Source organism: Ovis aries, chromosome 13 (assembly GCF_016772045.2).
Source record: "Ovis aries strain OAR_USU_Benz2616 breed Rambouillet chromosome 13, ARS-UI_Ramb_v3.0, whole genome shotgun sequence".
Lineage (NCBI taxonomy): Eukaryota > Metazoa > Chordata > Mammalia > Artiodactyla > Bovidae > Ovis > Ovis aries.
Genome location: NC_056066.1, coordinates 63,449,271 through 63,468,001, shown reverse-complemented (window position 1 = coordinate 63,468,001; position 18,731 = coordinate 63,449,271). Strand labels below are relative to the sequence as shown.

The 18,731-nt window shown below is 43.9% G+C and overlaps 1 protein-coding gene across 13 annotated transcripts in view; it reads right to left on the bottom strand.

Annotated features, from left to right (window-relative positions):
* Positions 1 to 18,731, bottom strand: part of RALY (RALY heterogeneous nuclear ribonucleoprotein) — an 84,554-nt gene that overhangs the window by 10,434 nt on the left and 55,389 nt on the right. The window lies entirely within an intron of this gene.

Genomic DNA, 18,731 nt, shown 5'->3' with positions numbered 1-18,731 from the left:
ACCAAGGAGAAGAGGTCAGAAGCAGTATCAAATGGGGGTCAGTTTTCTGATCCACACAGAAGAGACTTAGGAAATGTACGTATGTGGCTGCTCTGCAAAGTCAAGGAGAAATGTCTGCCTGAAGCCTGTTCCAGGCTGTATTCCCAATCTGCTTTCAAGGTCTGCACACTCTTCAGAGGGCAGGCTGTGCTGCTGTTGTGCATAATCTCAAGGGACAGGTACCTTTGGGGATTCAGAGGAATGGAGTTGGGGGTGCAAAAATGAAAAGGAAGTGTGCTGAAACTAGCTCTCCTGGAACTGCTAGGTTCAGGTACAAAACCCCAAATTCAGATATGGTCTTCCAGGGTGTTATGAACATACCAATTTGTTAGCCTCATTTATAAGTTATAACCTTTCAATGTTTAGACACATGGTACGTGGATCTCCATTTGTACTCCTGTTCTACCTTGCAAATGTGAGAGGCAAGCCTGACAAAGTTGCACAGTAAATGCTCAATGAATGTTGGGAGGAAGCAGTGAGGATGATATCCCAGAAGGTGGTGAGAAGGGCTCGCGGTGGCCCTTAAACAGGGGCAAAGACGAGGGGGAGACTACATGAGGCTGAGGTTCTCAGGCACCTTTTTCTAGCCTAGGATACAAACACCCTGGTCCACACACCAATAACCCCAACTCAATCCTCTCCACACAATTCTATCTTGGCTCTTCCAGGCTTCCCACTAGGTTAAGAGTGGGAGCCCTAGAAAATACCGACATCCTATTCAGCAGAAGCTGCTTGACTTGATAAGCTATTTCCCCGCCCTGGGCCAAGCTCTGCTTCACAGATTAGCTGTGTAATTGAAAGCAAGGTGTTTGCAGCCCCAGAGGCCCCATGCTTAGCGATGAGCTAAGGAGAGGTGGGGAGAGGGATTGTTCTTGGAGGTGTGGGGGAGGGTCAGGTTGGGGGTGGGGGTAGGGATGGATTCAAGAACCCACCTTGTTCCCAGAGACTTCTGCAACGTCAGATTAGCAGGGACTTTAGTGAGCATGGAGCTTATATGCCCTTATTCTGAGGAAGAGAGGGGAATGGACTTGACCAAGATGCCATAGCCAGTGAGCAGCAGGGCCAAGAACCTCATGGATCCCTCTGACTCTAAGTCTTGGATTCTTATATTTCACTGTTCCTTCTGGGCTGCTGAGAGAAAAGCCCCCAGGATAGTGAGGAGCTTGGAAGAGACAATATAGAAATGCTATGTTTGAGAAAACTGCAGACTGGCTCCCAAATAAACATCTTCACCTTTACCTGCTGAAACAACTGCTGCATAAAAGCTGGGCCCTTAAGCTAATTAAAACCCACCAGGAACACAGGCTTTGAAATGCAATTTACAGCTCAAAGGGACGGGCTCGCTCCTCTAGGCTAATAAGAACAGACAAAATTTGGCAAAAAACAAATCATTTTTCCCAGATGAAACATTTCAGATGGAAGCTGTATTGTGGAAGAGTCAAGCCTAAAGGTGGTAAAGTGCCAGAGCTTTGCAAAGGCAGAAAAGCCCTAAAAAGTACCTGCACCCCTGAACTCTGGGTAACTGGGCCACCCAGAGGGGCATCACATTAAGAATAGCCTCTAATTACTGACTGCAAGCTGTCAAGAGACTTTACATATCTCACCTTACTTAACTCTCACAATAGCCCTATGAGGAGGTCACTTAGATAAGGAAAGGAAGCTCACAGAGACAAAGTAACTGGTTAACAGAACAAAACCAGACCTGCACCCAGGTCTGACTCCAAAAAACCTGTGCACAGAGATGCCTTGGGTACTGATTCCCATGGTGAGACCCTGAGCCGGTCACACCCTCTCCTTGGTCCTTAACCCCATCCCTTTTCTACTACAAGGCCTCCCATCTGCATAGGATTTTAGTGAAGAAAGCTAGTTTCTATTCTTGGTCCTGACACCATCAGTCCCACTTTACAGATAGAAAAGCTGAGGCTCAGCAAAGATACATGACTTAAGGTCCCCCTGTTGGTGAAGGGAGTAGCTCAAGACTTGAAAATCCAGGCTTCCTGTGACACTCCACCTGCCACTGTCTCCACTGGCCTAAGCACTCTGGCTCTGCCTTACTGAGCCTCTCAATGCTGCCTATCAGAACCTAGCCTTCAGCCTGACCTCTGAGGCACACAACCATCGGAACAGTCTCTTCCCCAACTCTATAAATCCTCCTCAGCACTGGATCTCCGCTGCTCATGGTCCTTACCTCCACCATGCCCGCCCCGCCCCCGCCCCACCCAGTGCTACTTACAGCCTCTGTCTGGGCCAGTTCTGCTGGACAGCTCCAGCCTTATTCCCAAGCCTGGAGATGAGTGGTCATACCAGCCTGTGGCCGAATCTCTGCCCTTAGATAAACCTCTAGACATCTGGGTGACTCTGAAGGAAAGCAGCTATCAGTGATGGGGAGACTATTTCTGGAGAAAGCCAAGCAATTGTACTGATCAGTACCCAGGGCTTCCTTGGTCCAGAGCCTCCTTGGTTACCAGGCAGCTAGGGATGACAGAACATCTATTAATCTCATTAAACTCACCAGGCCTCAGCTCATTATCACTGCCCAAATGATGATTACTGGCCAGACAGGACTAATTTTCCAAGGAGTGCTCTTTAGTTCCTGACCATTCCCACTCCCACGAGAAATCCTAGCTCCCATCAAGCTGAACACTGAGGGCTCCTGGGGTGGGAGGGAGTGTAAGGGGTCTAGGTTACACGTTCACGAGGCTTGGCTCTGCTGCTCAGTCACGTAACCTGCAACAAGTCATGAGATTTCTCGGAGCCTTGTCATCCTTATTCTAAAAACAGAAATAATCTTTTTCCTGATTACCTTTCAAATCCCATATGATATGAAAATTCTCTATTGCCTCTGTAACATACTGTAGACAAATAGGGAATTACACTTATTTCTATTATTACCAAACTCCTAACCCCTTCACTAGGTGCTGGGAAACAGTGCCCACAGGCCTTGTCCTCCACTTGCTTTTTAAGAAAGCCTTCTAGGTACCTGTTCCTTGACCGTTTCCTAAAAACAAAACACTGCACATGAAACAGTAGAAACAGCACAGGCTCTGCAATCAGAGAGGACTGACTTCCAAATGTAGCCCTACCACTTACAAGATATAAACTTAGTGAGGTCCTTTACCCTCCCTGGGCCTCAGATTCCTCAACTGCAAAATGGGAATTGTACCAATCTCCCAGGATTAGTCCAATATGCGGCAAGTGCCAGTATAATGGCTGTGACCAGGAGATATTTACATAAGAAATTCAAATGCCCAATGTCCTATGCAGAGATGCATCTAGCCTGGCAGTCTGGATCCTCCACATTCCAGCTCTAAAGCCTGATACCCACGTTGTCTCCCAATGCTCCAACTCTTAACCTGAGAATAAGATAGTCAGAGGTAAAGGCCATGCTCTCTCCCCTGTCCTAGTATCTTAGACCAAACCTAGAAACTTTGTAAGAGTGCCCCCTTCCCCATGACTGTATAGGCCTGGGAGAGGAAAGAACACTGGTGGGAGGAGTTCCAGGCCTTGCTGAACCACTGACTCACCTCTGAGTCCCACCATGAGGTCTCTAGTCTTACACTCTGTATGAGCATCTCTTAGGCAGTGAAGGGAGACCCCAAAACAGAAACAGAAGGTAGAGCTGGGGCTTTAACCATCTCTCCCCACAGTGTGGTCTGAGTATGAACGCCCCCCCATCTTGCACTCTTAACTCCCACCCCTGCCTATGGCCTTAGGCTGAGGTTTGGCATTTGTGACAAGCAGCTCTTAGAGCTATGGAGAGAAAGGCAACAAAGAGTGGGGAGGCACAAACTTGGCCCCCCAGTTCCGAGTTAAGAGTTGGGGAGCTACAAATGATTGTCAACTTCTTTATTTTTGCCAAAGAGGTCATTCTCTCCACCCCTCAACAGCAAGACTGGCCCTGCCTTTGTGGCTGATGTGCCATATGACCGTGAGTTCAGGAGCATGTGACCACAAAGGGCCCTTCCATGGTTAATCATTACCAATATTTGCTGAGCATTTACCACATGCCAGGTATTGTACTACATCTTCTGCTGAGGTAGGTGGTGGCTTATATTGTGTCCATTTCACAAGTGAGTAAGGGTTGGAGCTTAGCCCTATACAAGCTAGGAAACAGCAGAGCTCAGACTGGTCTGTATGAGACAAGAGCTAGTGCTCTAAACCTTGGCCCAGAATGGCTATCGGTAAGCGTGCACTGTACCTGCCAAGACATCAGTTTCTAACATCTGATCCTTTGGGGAGAAACTCATGAAGCCTTGCTGAGGGCATACTCTCAAGTCCAAAAGCCAATAAGCACTCACTGCGAGCCTGGAGGATGGACTCCTCCCCCTCCTCACACCTTAAGGGGCCGACTCCTCACAGTGATAATGTGGCAAGATTAGTCACTGCTTGCTGTTGGTTGATTATAGCTATTCTTTTCTGTAAATGAAGTTTAAAAGTCATCAAAGGGTTTGTCAGCTGTGACTTATGAGCCTCTTTCCTGCAGGGAAGCCAGGCAGTGACAAATGCCCCTCTCATTCTGCCATCCATTACAAGGCGGAAGGTGCCATGTTCCAATTACTGGAGACCCCGACGAAGTCCATGAAAAACCCTGCTCCAGGCTGCAACCATTACTCAGACCTGGCAGGACTGCCAGCAGAGCTGCCCTAGGCCCAGACTTCACAGGCTAAGAATGGAGGAAGAGCAGGTTCCTGACTTTGTGAGTCAGCCCCTCTACTCTATACTTGTGTTACTCCTGGTGGGTTATTCCTAGACACATTTCAAAAAATCATGTGGGCTGTCTCCAAGTACCTAGAATCAAGACTGCCTGAGACAGACAGACACGAGGAAATAAGGTCATGCTGCTGGTGGAGTAGGTAGAAAATGTGATGCTCAAGGGGAAGGGGATAAAACAGCTATGATGTTCAGAGTAGAGACTAAAAAAACCTTAGAGATCATCTAGTACAATCAATTGCCTCAGTACTCAATACCCATTCTATGCTAAGTACTGTTCAGCTAAATGCTGGGGAGCCAAAAATGAATAAAACATAGTTCCTACCACTGAGAGCTCAGTTCAGTTCAGTCGTGTCCGACTCTTTGCAACCCCATGAATCGCAGCACGCCAGGCCTCCCTGTCCATCACCAACTCCCAGAGTCCACCCAAACCCACGTCCATTGAGTCGGCGATGCCATCCAACTATCTCATCCTCTGTTGTCCCCTTCTTCTCTTGCTCTCAATCTTTCCCAGCATCAGGGTCTTTTCAAATGAGTCAGCTCTTCACATCAGGTGGCCAAAGTATTGGAGTTTCAGCTTCAGCATCAATCCTTCCAATGAACACCCAGGACTGATCTCCTTTAGGATGGACTGGTTGGATCTCCTTGCAGTCCAAGGGACTCTCAAGAGTCTTCTCCAACACCACAGTTCAAAAGCATCAATTCTTCAGCACTCAGCTTTCTTTATAGTCCAACTCTCACATCCATACATGACTACTGGAAAAACCATAGCCTTGACTAGACGGACCTTTGTTGGCAAAGTAATGTCTCTGCTTTTTAATATGCTGTCTAGGTTGGTCATAACTTTCCTTCCAAGGAGTAAGTGTCTTTTAATTTCACGGCTGCAATCACCATCTGCAGTGATTTTGGAGCCCAGAAAAATAGTCAGCCACTGTTTCCCCATCGATTTCCCATGAAGTGATGGAACCAGATGCTATGATCTTAGTTTTCTGAATGTTGAGCTTTAAGCCAACTTTTTCACTCTCCTCTTTCACTTTCATCAAGAGGCTCTTTAGTTCTTCTTCACTTTCTGCCATAAGGGTGGTGTCATCTGTCTATCTGAGGTTACTGATATTTCTCCCAGCAATCTTGATTCCAGCTTGTGCTTCCTCCAGTTCAGCATTTCTCATGATGTACTCTGCATATAAGTTAAATAAGTAGGGTGACAATATACAGCCTTGACATACTGCCTACCACTGAAGGTAGACGAGATAATTAAGGTTTAAAGAAGTGACTTGACCAAGGTCACAAAATAAGTGAGCGTCAGTGATGGAATGAGAAACCAGGTCTCCAGGGAAGTCGAGAAAGTGGAATGACAGGGAGCCCTTCTGCGTGCCAGGCTCTTTGCACAGAACATGGCAGAACAGTCAAGAGTGCTAGCTCCCATTCACATCCCAACTACACACTTACTATAGAGTTGGACTTCTGACAAGTCCTCAACCTATCCAAGTCCCAGAAAAATTAGGGTGATAACAAAACTTACTTGAGTGTTGTGGTGAGAAGTAAGATAATACATGTACAGTGCACAGTGGCAGGCACATAATAAGTATCCAAGACATTATTTAACGTCAAGTAGCTCAAAACAATTTGAGGTAGGCATTATTAATCTGATTTTACAGACAAGACTGAAGCTCTATTTAACTTTGACACACTAAGTAAGCCAGTACTTCTCAAAACTACTTGTGGTAAAGAACCAGTTTTTTGTTGCCTGGATTTTTAAACTCCCAATCCATTACAGACCAATACATTTGTAAAATACGACAAAAATGTCAAATTACTGTAAAGTCTCTAAGCACTTAGTCTCAATTTCTGTACTCATCACAAACAGTTAAGTTTGCAAACAAGCATTCATCTATTCACTGGGCTACAATCAGAATAGCACAGCTCTAAGCCACGTTCTGCAGTCCACGGGGTTGCAAAGAGTCGGACACAACTGAGTGACTGAACTGAACTGAACTGAAGCTCACCCAGCTCTATCAAACTCTATAAAAAGCAAACCAAAACAAAGTATAGTTTATTTCATTTTTTTTGAGCCCTTTATGCTGATTTCTTATAAAGTTTGGTGTTACACTAATTTACAAAAAACTATTCTGATCTTTTTTTTTTCTTTCTTCTCAAGAGAGAAGAGGGTAAGCAGACCAGGGACGAGTTCAAGGATTTGCCACCAAATATTTTAGGAGGTGATTTATCTTGGTCATCTGCTCCAGGTCATACTATATCCTGCAAGCCCAGAAGATCTAGGTTTACTGACGACTAACACCCTTCCTGAAGCCTGGCGATCTGAAAGGCAGGTCTATTCTTGAAGAGACTAGTACTCCAAGACCCTCTCGCCCCACACTAGAAGACATGAAGAAACCAGCCAGGAAGGGGAAGCATGTTGTAACTCTTCTTTTTGGTATTTCTAATTTTCAGTCTTTTATCATGGCTTCTCTCTCCTTCTAGGGAGTTTCTTGACAGCAAGATGGATATCAGGTTCACAGTTCACTCCTAAGTGCCACTGTACACCCAAGAGTAAGACTGGCTGGGGCAGATGAGTAGCTTTTCACCAGTGTGCCAAGACATAACAATGTATCGGGAAGCTTCCAGGTGCCTGGCTAAATTCTCCTCAGTGTACAAAACTCCGCTGTGTTCTGAACTGATTGGGTAGTGCTATTTTTTCAGCACAACCCAGAGCTGAGCAGGTCGCATGATGCAGTAGAGGCACGGCTGGCTCCTGTGGACAGGGGCCTGCCGTCCAGCCAAAGCCAAGGCCAAAGCCAAAGCCTACGTGTTCAGTGCCACGTGAGAGGCCACGTAACATGATCAAGAGAGTCATCTCTGAAGCCAAAACGCCTACACCCTGCCACTGAACTAGCTGTGTGACATGACTTTCAGTAAGTATTTGAAGTTCTTTATGCTTCAGTTATCTCACCTATAAAATAGGGGTAGTGACACGTATCTCATGGGTTGTTGGAGGATATAACTACCTAATTCACATTTAGAACATCTGGCACATTACAAAGTATGCTGTTGTTATTAATATTGTTATTGTTGGAACCCAGAAGAACTTTTTCTCGAGAGTATGAAAGGTGGTGAGTTCTACTGTAACATTAATCTAGAACTGAACTGTAATCAAGGAAAGAGTACTATCACTGTGATGCAATAAATTTTAGTATCTGGAAATGTGCCTTGAACACAAAAGGAATCACAGGAGTAGGCACTCATTAAGCATTAAATGAATAAAGAAATAAGTATATAGAATAAAGCAGTCCCCAGAGAGTACAACTTGAGAAGGGGGTTGGGAAGAGGCCCCTAAGTGAAGGTTCTCAGAGAGGCCCCTTTGTACCTCAAGGATCCAAAGGCAGGCTGGACTCCCCTTCTGAGCAGGGTTCCCAGGGCTGATATTGCAAGAGACCTCTGCTTGCCCAGTGTTCTGTGTCTCTGAAGGAACCCCCACATTCTGTGGCTACTCTATTCTGAATAAGGCTGCTGTAGGTTGTACCATGGTAGTACATACATCCCCACTTTCCAGACTATATCAGAGGAACACAGAAAGGGCATCCTAACCCCTGCCAAGGAAGGTTTTGCCCTAAGTTAAAAAACAGTAACAGGGGATTCGTAATTCAAAAAAGAAAAAAAATAGTAATAGGGGAGGAATGTGCCTGGCGGTCCAGTGGTTAAGAATCTGCCTTGCAATGCAGGGGATGCAGATTCGGTCCCCGGTTGCGAAACTAAGATCCGTGTAGGGTAACTAGCCTGCGCTCCACAACTACTGAGCCTTGCACTGCAACAAAAGATCCACATGATGTAATGAAGATCCTGAGCGCTGCAACTAAGATCCGATGCAGCCAGATAAATGGAACAAGACAGGACAGAAAACAGTGAAGTATACTTTTTAAGAAAGTCATAGGGTATTATCAGTTTTTAAATTCTGCTTGCCTGTGGAGTCCCAGGTCCCCAAACCCACTTCCAATAGCTGTGTGAACTTGGGAAGGCCTGTCAGTTCTCTGAGGTCTTTAAGGCTAATCGTCTGTAAAATGAGAATAAAAATTCTTGCCTTGCCCACCTGCAACGGAAGCCGTTTTGCAGGTCAAAGGAGATAACATATGTGAGGACACTGTTACCTGAGATTGCTACAAAAATGTGGACAGGAATATTACCTGGGATGGACAGTTCCTGTACGTCTTCCTAGACAGAGGTATCCTGGCAGTGAGCCAGCTGGCTGGAAGCAGACGGTGGATAGTGCACAATTTGGCACTGCAGCCAAGCACTGTGCCCCTCAGGTGTAAGGGCAGTTGATTAAAATCCTTTCATGTGGAATCAGTATTTTCCTCATTACCACAATTCTTCTTGAGAACACCTAATGCCATCCCTCACAGCCTCACAAAGGCTTGATCCAGCCAAAAGCATATGCATTTGACATAATAAATATATATATTTATTTTCCCACATTCAGACAGGAAAAGAAAGCTGACCTCTCTCCAGGGTGCTGATCTAAACTTTAACTCAGGGCTCTAAGCACCATCCCACAGTGCTTTATGTTTGACCCTAAAAGGACCACTGAGAATTACGCCACTCTGTCCCTCTGGTAACATTAATTTCGTAAGTATTACTAGGCTCTGCCACTTAAGTGAACCACTGAGCAAGCCTGTCCCTGTCTCCTGTTTAAGACTCTTCAGCAGCTTCCCACCACCAAGAATCAAGCCCAACTCCTTCAACGTGGTTTACAAGTCCCTTCACTAGTTAAAGGTTACTAAATCCATACACAACAATCCTCTAAGAGGTTATAAGTCACACCCACTTTACAGATGAGTAAACCCTAGTGCAGAAAGACAAAAGCAGTTGCCCAAGGTGAAATACTGAGCAAGATGGTATAAACTGACTTCTTCCCTAAGGGCTAGGTATCAGATTCCAAAGTATAGACTCAAATTCATAATAATCTTTTCTTGGACTAGTCTATGTGATGCAGTATGGGGATGGGGCATTTATTGCCCAGGCAAACCCTTTCATTTCAGCTTCCTTTTTTGGAAAATGCCAATCTGAACTCTCACAGCATGACTGATAAACTTGGCATAATGACCAAATTATGTTCATTTTCTTGTAATATGGTACACAGTTGCATAACTAAGTTCAGGAGGCCACGAGTATAAAAGTAAACCAATGGATCACAACATCTTGGGGGTGGGGGTGGGGGAGGCCAGCCCTGCAACCAACAAGCGTAACATGCCAATACCTAATGAACTTCTAATTTATTCAACTGATGACAGAAGCAGCTGTGGTGTCTATGGTTTTTTTCCTTCCATCACCCTCTTAGAATTCACTAACCCTTTCTGGCCCCCTTTTCCCTCACTAAACAAGTTTCTACACTGCAACAGCTAGTTAAAAAAAAAAATTTCCCCAAAACTTTTGCAGATGTCTCAGCTGCACGATCAACAGCAGGGGCTCTAGACAGAGACAGACAAGGATCACTTATTTACTTATTGTGTGACTTTGGACAAGTCATGAAACTCCTCGAGCCAATGTTCTCTATTCTTTACTAGGCACATACTGGCATATACTTCTTCCCTCCACATACTGAATCACTTCCTGATTCTCACACTAAAACCAAGCCCTGCTGATCTGGCCCCCTGCAGCTCTTCTCTGTCCATTCATATTAGCATTCAAATTCATCCTCCACAGTCACAATATCACTACATGATTCCATTGCCTAAAATCAAAGTTTTGCTTTATTATTTCAAAATTTCTAGCCATTAATTTTGGTGTCTGTTCTTGATTATTTTTTGAATTATCGTAAGTAAATCACCTAAACCCCAACTCCTCTATAGAACATAACTATTGTTAGCATCCTGGTATATTTCCTTCCAGTGCTTTTTCTTGGGTATTATATTTGGATTACATAGTGAGGTCATTCATTCAGTTCTGTAACATAATTTTTTCAATTAGCATTATCACACATTATTTATAACATATTTGTCTTACTGCCACATAGTTTTCAATAAACACAATTTTTAAAATATTATCATTTTTAATAACCCACTATTTTCCCAAGAGTGGATTTATCATAGTTTAGACTGGTCATAGTTCAGGTGGTCATGATGTAAGCTTCTTCCAATTTCTCACTATTATAAATAACAGCATCTGAGGGAAAGTTCATTCTGTATATTGGATTATTTCCTTAGGACAGAGTCTCAGAACTGGAATTACTAGGTCAAAACATACAAACATTTTTATGATCCAAACTGCTGTACCAATTTACATTGCTATCACCAATGAATGCCACTTTCACGGCAACTTCACCAGAATCATACACTGTATTAGTGGGGCGGGGGGGAGGGCGGGCAGGGGCGGGGGGGAGGGCGGGCAGGGGCGGGGAGCAGGTGGTAGTTAACAGGGAACATAAATCTTCATTATTGTTTTCATGTATACATAAAAATAAGTCTCCCACGATTATTACACCAAGCTGTACATCTACAGAATTTTGATTGCCCCAAAGAAGTTATTGTAGGTTCTTAAGCAGAGCAATAATATGCTGAAAATTTAGTTACTCATTTATCAAAAAATCATTTATTGAGCACCTGTTTCTGTCAGACACTGTACAAAGCATAGAAATGAACAAAGTATAATTCCTGCCTCCAAATGAATTCACAGTCCACACAGTCCAGTGGTGAGAATCTCAGGAAAACCAGAAACTATGTTTCATCTCTTTCATCTCCATAAGGGCTATGACAGGAACATGTGGGAACTCAGAGGCATGTAACTTACCAAAGGGACAGGGCGGAAGGAAAAGAAAGAAGTCAGAGAAAGGAGTCATCAAGAAGTTCTGATCTTGTCCACAGTCAAGCTGATGTTAGCCCCCAAGAGAAGACTCTACACATGGACATCACCAGATGGTCAACACCAAAATCAGATTGATTATATTCTTTGCAGCCAAAGATAGAGAAGCTCTATGCAGTCAGCAAAAACAAGACCGGGAGCTGACTATGGCTCAGATCATGAACTCCTTATAGCCAAATTCAGACTTAAATTGAAGAAAGTAGGGAAAAGCACTAGACCATTCAGGTATGACCTAAATCAAATCCCTTACGATTATACAGTGGAAGTGAGAAATAGATTTAAGGGACTAGATCTGATAGAGTGCCTGATGAACTATGGAATGAGGTTCGTGACACTGTACAGAAGACAGGGATCAAGACCATCCCCATGGAAAAGAAATGCAAAAAAGCAAAATGGCTGTCTGGGGAGGCCTTACAAATAGCTGTGAAAAGAAGAGAGGTGAAAAGCAAAGGAGAAAAGGAAAGATACAAGCATCTGAATGCAGAGTTCCAAAGAATAGCAAGAAGAGATAAGAAAGCCTTTTTCAGCGATCAGTGCAAAGAAATAGAGGAAAACAACAGAATGGGAAAGACTAGAGATCTCTTCAAGAAAATTAGAGATACCAAGGGAACATTTCATGCAAAGATGGGCTGATAAAGGACAGATATCGTATGGACCTAAGAGAAGCAGAAGATATTAAGAGGTGGCAAGAATATACAGCAGAACAATACAAAAAAGATCTTCACGACCCAGATAATCATGATGGTGTGATCACTCACTTAGAGCCAGACATCCTGGAATGTGAAATCAAGTGGGCCTTAGAAAGCATCACTACGAACAAAGCTAGTGGAGGTGATGGAATTCCAGTTGAGCTATTTCAAATCCTCAAAGATGATGCTGCAAATTTTGGAAAACTCAGCAGTGGCCACAGGACTGGAAAAGGTCAGTTTTCATTCCAATTCCAAAGAAAGGCAATGCCAAAGAATAATCAAACTACTGCACAATTGCACTCATCTCACACGCTAGTAATGCTCAAAATTCTCCAAGCCAAGCTTCAGCAATACGTGAACCATGAACTTCCAGATGTTCAAGCTGGTTCTAGAAAAGGCAGAGTAACCAGAGATCAAATTGCCAACATCTGCTGGATCATCAAAAAAGCAAGAGTGTTCCAGAAAAACATCTATTTCTGCTTTACTGACTATGCCAAAGCCTTTGACTATGTGGTCATAATAAACTGTGGAATATTCTGAAAGAGATGGGCATACAGACCACCTGACCTGCCTCTTGAGAAATGTGTATGCAGGTCAGGAAGCAACAGTTAGAACTGGGCATGGAACAACAGACTGGTTCCAAATAGGAAAAGGAGTACATCAAGGCCATATATTGTCACCCTACTTATTTAACTTATATACAGAGTACATCATGAGAAATGCTGGGCTGGAAGAAGCACAAGCTGGAATCAAGATTGCCGGGAGAAATATCAATAACCTCAGATATGCAGGTGACACCACCCTTATGGCAGAAAGTGAAGAGGAACTAAAAGCCTCTTGATGAAAGTGAAAGAGGAGAGTGAAAAAGTTGGCTTAAAGCTCAACATTCAGAAAACGAAGATCATGGCATCTGGTCCCATCACTTCATGGGAAATAGATGGAGAAACATTGGAAACAGTGTCAGACTTTTTTTTTTTTTTGGTCTCCAAAATCACTGCAGATGGTGATTGCAGCCATGAAATTAAAAGACACTTACTCCTTGGAAGGAAAGTTATGACCAACCTAGACAGCATATTAAAAAGCAGAGACACTACTTTGCCAACAAAAGTCCGTCTAGTCAAGGCTACGGTTTTTCCTGTGGTCATGTATGGATGTGAGAGTTGAACTGTGAAGAAAGCTGAGCACCGAAGAATTGATGCTTTTGAACTGTGGTGTTGGGGAAGACTCTTGAGAGTCCCTTGGACTGCAAGGAGACCCAACCAGTCCATCCTAAAGGAGATCAGTCCTGGGTGTTCATTGGAAGGACAGATGCTGAAGCTGAAACTCCAATACTTTGGCCACCTGGTGTGAAGACCTGACTTACTGGAAAAGACCCTGATACTGGGAGGGATTGCGGGCAGGAGGAAAAGGGGATGACAGAGGATGAGATGGCTGGATGGCATCACCAACTCGATGGACATAAGTTTGGGTAAACTCCAGGAGTTGGTGATGGACAGGGAGGCCTAGCGTGGTGCAATTCACGGGGTGGCAAAGAGTCGGACACAACTGAGCGACTCAACTGAAGATGAGAGCAAACATTTAGAAAAGAGGAAATAGCATAAGCAAAGTTGTAGAAGCTGGACAGTGCTTCCATGTGGAGTGAATAATAATATGCATCATGGTTTGGCTAGAGTGTAGAATCTAAGACTGGATGTTGCAAGAGGTGACAGCAGAGAACCTAAAGAGGTCAGATCAGAAAGCCGTTGTGGGCTGTTGAGGAGCTTAGACATCATGGTAGTCATGACCCAGTCCTATGGCACGTGTAGGAGAGTGCTCAGTAAGAAGGCACTCTAAGTCCCCACAGGTGTTGAGACCTGAACAACACAAGTCAACTCTCAATCAGAGCATCCCATCTGTGTTAACTCCTTTTGTCTCATACGTTCATCTTCTCTTGCCAAGCAGTGCAGAACTTCTGGGGTATTTTTCACATCACCTGAGCACATTACATTGCTAGGCACATGGCAAGGCTCCAATAATGCTCACAGATCCACTCACTGGAGGTAGTTCATGAAATAATATACATACTCATCAAACCCTTACTGCCCTGGCATAGCACCTGCCAATCTCAGCAGCTCAGTCACTGCCTCTCCTGGCAGATGTACTGCCTCTCCTGGCAGATGTACTGCCTCTCCTGGCAGATGTACTGCCTCAGAAAGCTATCTCCCCTCTTCTTGCTCATTCTGCTAAATAAAAAAAAATGTACCTGGGTACAAGAAACTATGGGCTTCCCTGGTGTCTCAGATGGCAAAGAATCTGCCTACCATGCAGGAGACCTGGGTTCCATCCCTGGGTTGGGAAGATCCCCTGGAGGAGGGCATGGCCACCCACTCCAGTATTCTCGCCTAGAGAATCCCCATGGACAGAGGAGCCTGGTGAGCTACTCAGTGGCGTTTTAAAGAGTCAGACACGACTGAGCGACTAAGCACAGTATAAGAAACTACAGTATGTGATAACTAAGGAGCATACTGGGCGGCCATCGGGGAGCTCTGAGGGACGTAAATCCTTCCCCACAGTACATTCCTCAAGCCAAGGACTCCCTCAGCCCCCCTGGCAGTTCAGGTGTGCTACCACAACCCCCTCACCACCATAAAAATAAAACAGGTTTTTCCAATTGAATGCGTTAGAAGTCTTTGAACAGTTCGTGACTTTCTCTAAGGTGTGTTACTACTTTCTATATTAATAACATCTGCTTTAATGCTGACAAGGATATTAACAGGATGATTATTTCAACAATTAATAAAATAGCCATTCATTCATGCCCTGCTCACAGTGGCATGAGCCAAGGGCAAGAGGGTCTAATGTGCTGCCTAAGATCCACCTGAGGAGGCAGTGTTTAAATGATCTGTTTCTGTGTCATCATCTTCCCTCCCAGGCTGTGAGTTCCTAGATGGCATGAACCACAATCTATTTAATATCAGCATCCCTCTGGCCTTTCAGCAGAGACCTTGGCCCAGAGTGGTTGCTCAGGGAGTATCTGCTGATGGGAATTCCATGTACCACTGTCCCCGTTCCCTTCCTCATTCATGCTTGTTAAGAAACAAAGAAGCAGGCAGCACAGATAATGAAGCCAGAAGACTTGGGAGACAGAAAGACATCTTTGCAAAAGCCCAATCCACTCCAACCTTTAGGAAAGGCTGTTTTACAATATAATAAATGATCATTATGATTTATTATTTTTGTGGTAGATGCATTACTAAGTATTATACTTCTCATTCTTACAAAAACTCTTTGAGGTAAGAATTATATCAAGGTCATAATGGCCCTTTCTGAGATTCTTTTAGAACTCCTGAGTTCAAACCCCAGCTCTGCCATGTATCAGCTGTATCATGCTGGGTAAATGTCTTTAATTCCTCTGTGCCTCAGCTTTCTCATTTGTAAAATGCAAATAGTATTACACTACCTTCCCCAAAAGGTTGTGAGAATTTGGTCAAGTAATATACCTGCAAGTGAAGCATTCAGGAACTTTCTAAATGAAATTACTGTTACTACTGGTCCCATTTAATAGATGGCTTCAAATATCACACTCTTAACATTCAGTGAGATTGAGAGAGACTACTTCATCTATAAAGCAGGACCAGAACCAATTTCTGATTTGGTGACGGAATCTGGGGCCAGAAGGGTTTTCTGTACACAAAGTCACCGATGTCATGCCCTTGATGAAAACTCTTCAGGGCAGCCTGTTTTCCATCCCCCTCTTCTGTATCTTGATAAGGACATTCTACAGACCTCTGTTGCAGCAACATTTGCTGCACCTTTGTATTTACCTACCTGTCTTTCTCCATTAGACTCTGAACTCCTAGAAGGCAGAGACTCTGTTATTAATCTTTGCAATCCCAGCCTCCAGCACTACCCGGACAACCAGTAGATGCTCAGTGAATTTCTGCTAACAGGTGATAGAATCCTAGGTGGGCACTGCTTCAGTTAATGGTTTCCCAGTGTTCCTGACAAAGTAGCTCCTTAAGAGTGAACTGTGTATTTGATGTTCATGGGTCGAACCCAAGTCCCTCATCCGTCAGTAGGGCAGAAGATAGGCAAAATAGTGATGAGAGAGAAAACAAAGGAGGGACAGAGTGAGAAGCTGGGGACCAAAGGTGTCTTTGTTCAGCAGACTCCAAGGAATAGAGGCTCAAAAGAGAGGCTGAATCTCCAGGCCAGAAACTGCTGAACTGAAGCTCTCTGGGGTGGGGAGGAGGCAGAGGGTCCTTACCAAGTAGAGAGCAACAACAGCTAGAAACTGCCATCCTTGTCAGAAATCAACACAGCAAGGGAGACCCAGTCCACACTCTAAACTATCTGCTGACCCTGAGATGAGCCCAACCACTGGGCCCCAGTAGGCTGGCTTCATGGAAAGACTACTGGGCAAAGAGTCTACTAATGTTTAATCCTTGGGAAAGTACTAATTTTTCTATTAATAAATATGAGGATCTACTATATGTCACAATTGCACTAAGCACTTGTAATACAATAAAGGTTTATCACTTATTTGCTGTCAGACCCTGGACAAGTCACTACCCCTTTCTCTGAGCCTCAGTGTCCTCATGAGACATATGGAAGATAACTTCTACGTCAGGATTGTTCTGAGTATCAGACGTGTTTTTGAAGTTTACTGCACAACTCTGCAAAGGTAAGAGTGCTATTTTTTTATGAGAAGGCTTAGTAAATGCAAGGACAGCCCTCACCAAACAAATGCCAAAGACAACTCTCTCTGCCAAGTTCTGGACAGAAACCAGCAACACATTCCTAACCACTGAATTCCATGGAAGATGGTGATGAAAAGAACAGAAATTTGACACATTCTCTTCAAATTCCTCTCAGGATCTTTCCCATAATCACTGGTGTCAGTATTCATCACAAAGAACAACACTACCAGCCTCTTGGATGAGCCCCTTGGTTGCAACTGAAACATAATAAAACAAGAACAGACTTAAAATTTTGTGGGTCAGAGGCACCTTTCCAGACACTGAGCTAAAATTACCTGATCCCTGGTCTTTCAACTGTTTGGAAACATTTGGCAGCCATTAAGCCTGTTGTTTCCACATTTTCCTGCTTACTGGCACAAACACATCAAAACAGAAAGCTTGATGCTCTAACAATGCTCTCTGATTAGCGGTTTGCAGAATCCTCTGTAATTTTATGATTTGCTGGCTAGAAGAGGAAGAGCAATGGAGTACAAATGGTGGTGTGGCCCAAGAGAGGGTCAGGCACCCTGAACTCTAGTTTTGGTTCTACTGCGGACTGGCTCTGTAAACCTGGCTGAGACCTTAACTGCCTGATACAAAAAATGGAGAACTGAACCAGAGTAGTGGTACATGTACTCTTTCATGAAAAACCAGTGCTCTTCAAGATGTTAAGGGCTCCCAGGTCAAATAAAAACAGGAAACTTAGCCTCCTCCATCCCTTCCTCCCCACCCACCCCACTCATATGCACACTAAGGCTCTGAGAAGTCAAAAGTAAAGAAATGCACTTTGCATTATCCAGTCTGACTTTTTCGAGATTATTAACATCTCTTTTGAGGAAGACACAACAGAACAGATCTCTAGGGTCTCTGTCAGCTCTAACCCACTGTGATTTGTATTAGAAGTACTCAGCCAGTGCCTGGAGCCCCCCTGCTTCCCACTAATTCAGTTCTCTTAACCCAGTGAGACACTTAAATGATACTCTGGCTTATAGAAATGTATTACATGTAGCTCATTTTACTGTAGAGTACTAATTTTCAACGATTCAGAATACAAGACACTTAAAACACTAAGATGGGAAACCTGCAGTTACTAAGGTCCTAATACTTGTTCCATACTGTGTTGGCATTTTTATATACATTATATTTTTTAATTCTTAGACAGGAGACAAATACTGTTATCCTTTTATCACAGAGAAGAAAACTGAGGCTTGAGGAAATTAAGGAGCTTGCGCAAGATCATTCAGTTAGAATGTGATGAACACCAGATTTCAAACCTAGGACTATTTGGCTCCCAAATCTTGGTTCTCTTTGGGGCTCTGCCACCATGAGCACCAGACAATTGACCACTGATCTTCCCTATCCTTCCCTGGTCAAAACTGTCAAGTGAGAAAAGGAATCCTTGCATTGCTGCCCTCAGAGTTGCTCTAACACTCAAAGGCAATAATAGATATGAAAGCACTCTGTAATATATAAAGATATTAATATATAAGGGGCAGGTGAAATATTGTGAACAAATGTTGATATTTCCTTTCAAGATTTTTTTGAGGTAATTGAGGTTCTTGCAGGCTTTCCATCATGAAGTCAATCGTCCTTACTTCACCTTTAGTCCTGCTCCCTCAAAATAGTGTTTCTTAGACTTTTCCAGTTAGGATTTCAGATAAACAGAAAACATGTCAATTTCTCAGTACTGATTACTCTTTAGGCTATTTGTCAGTCACACTAA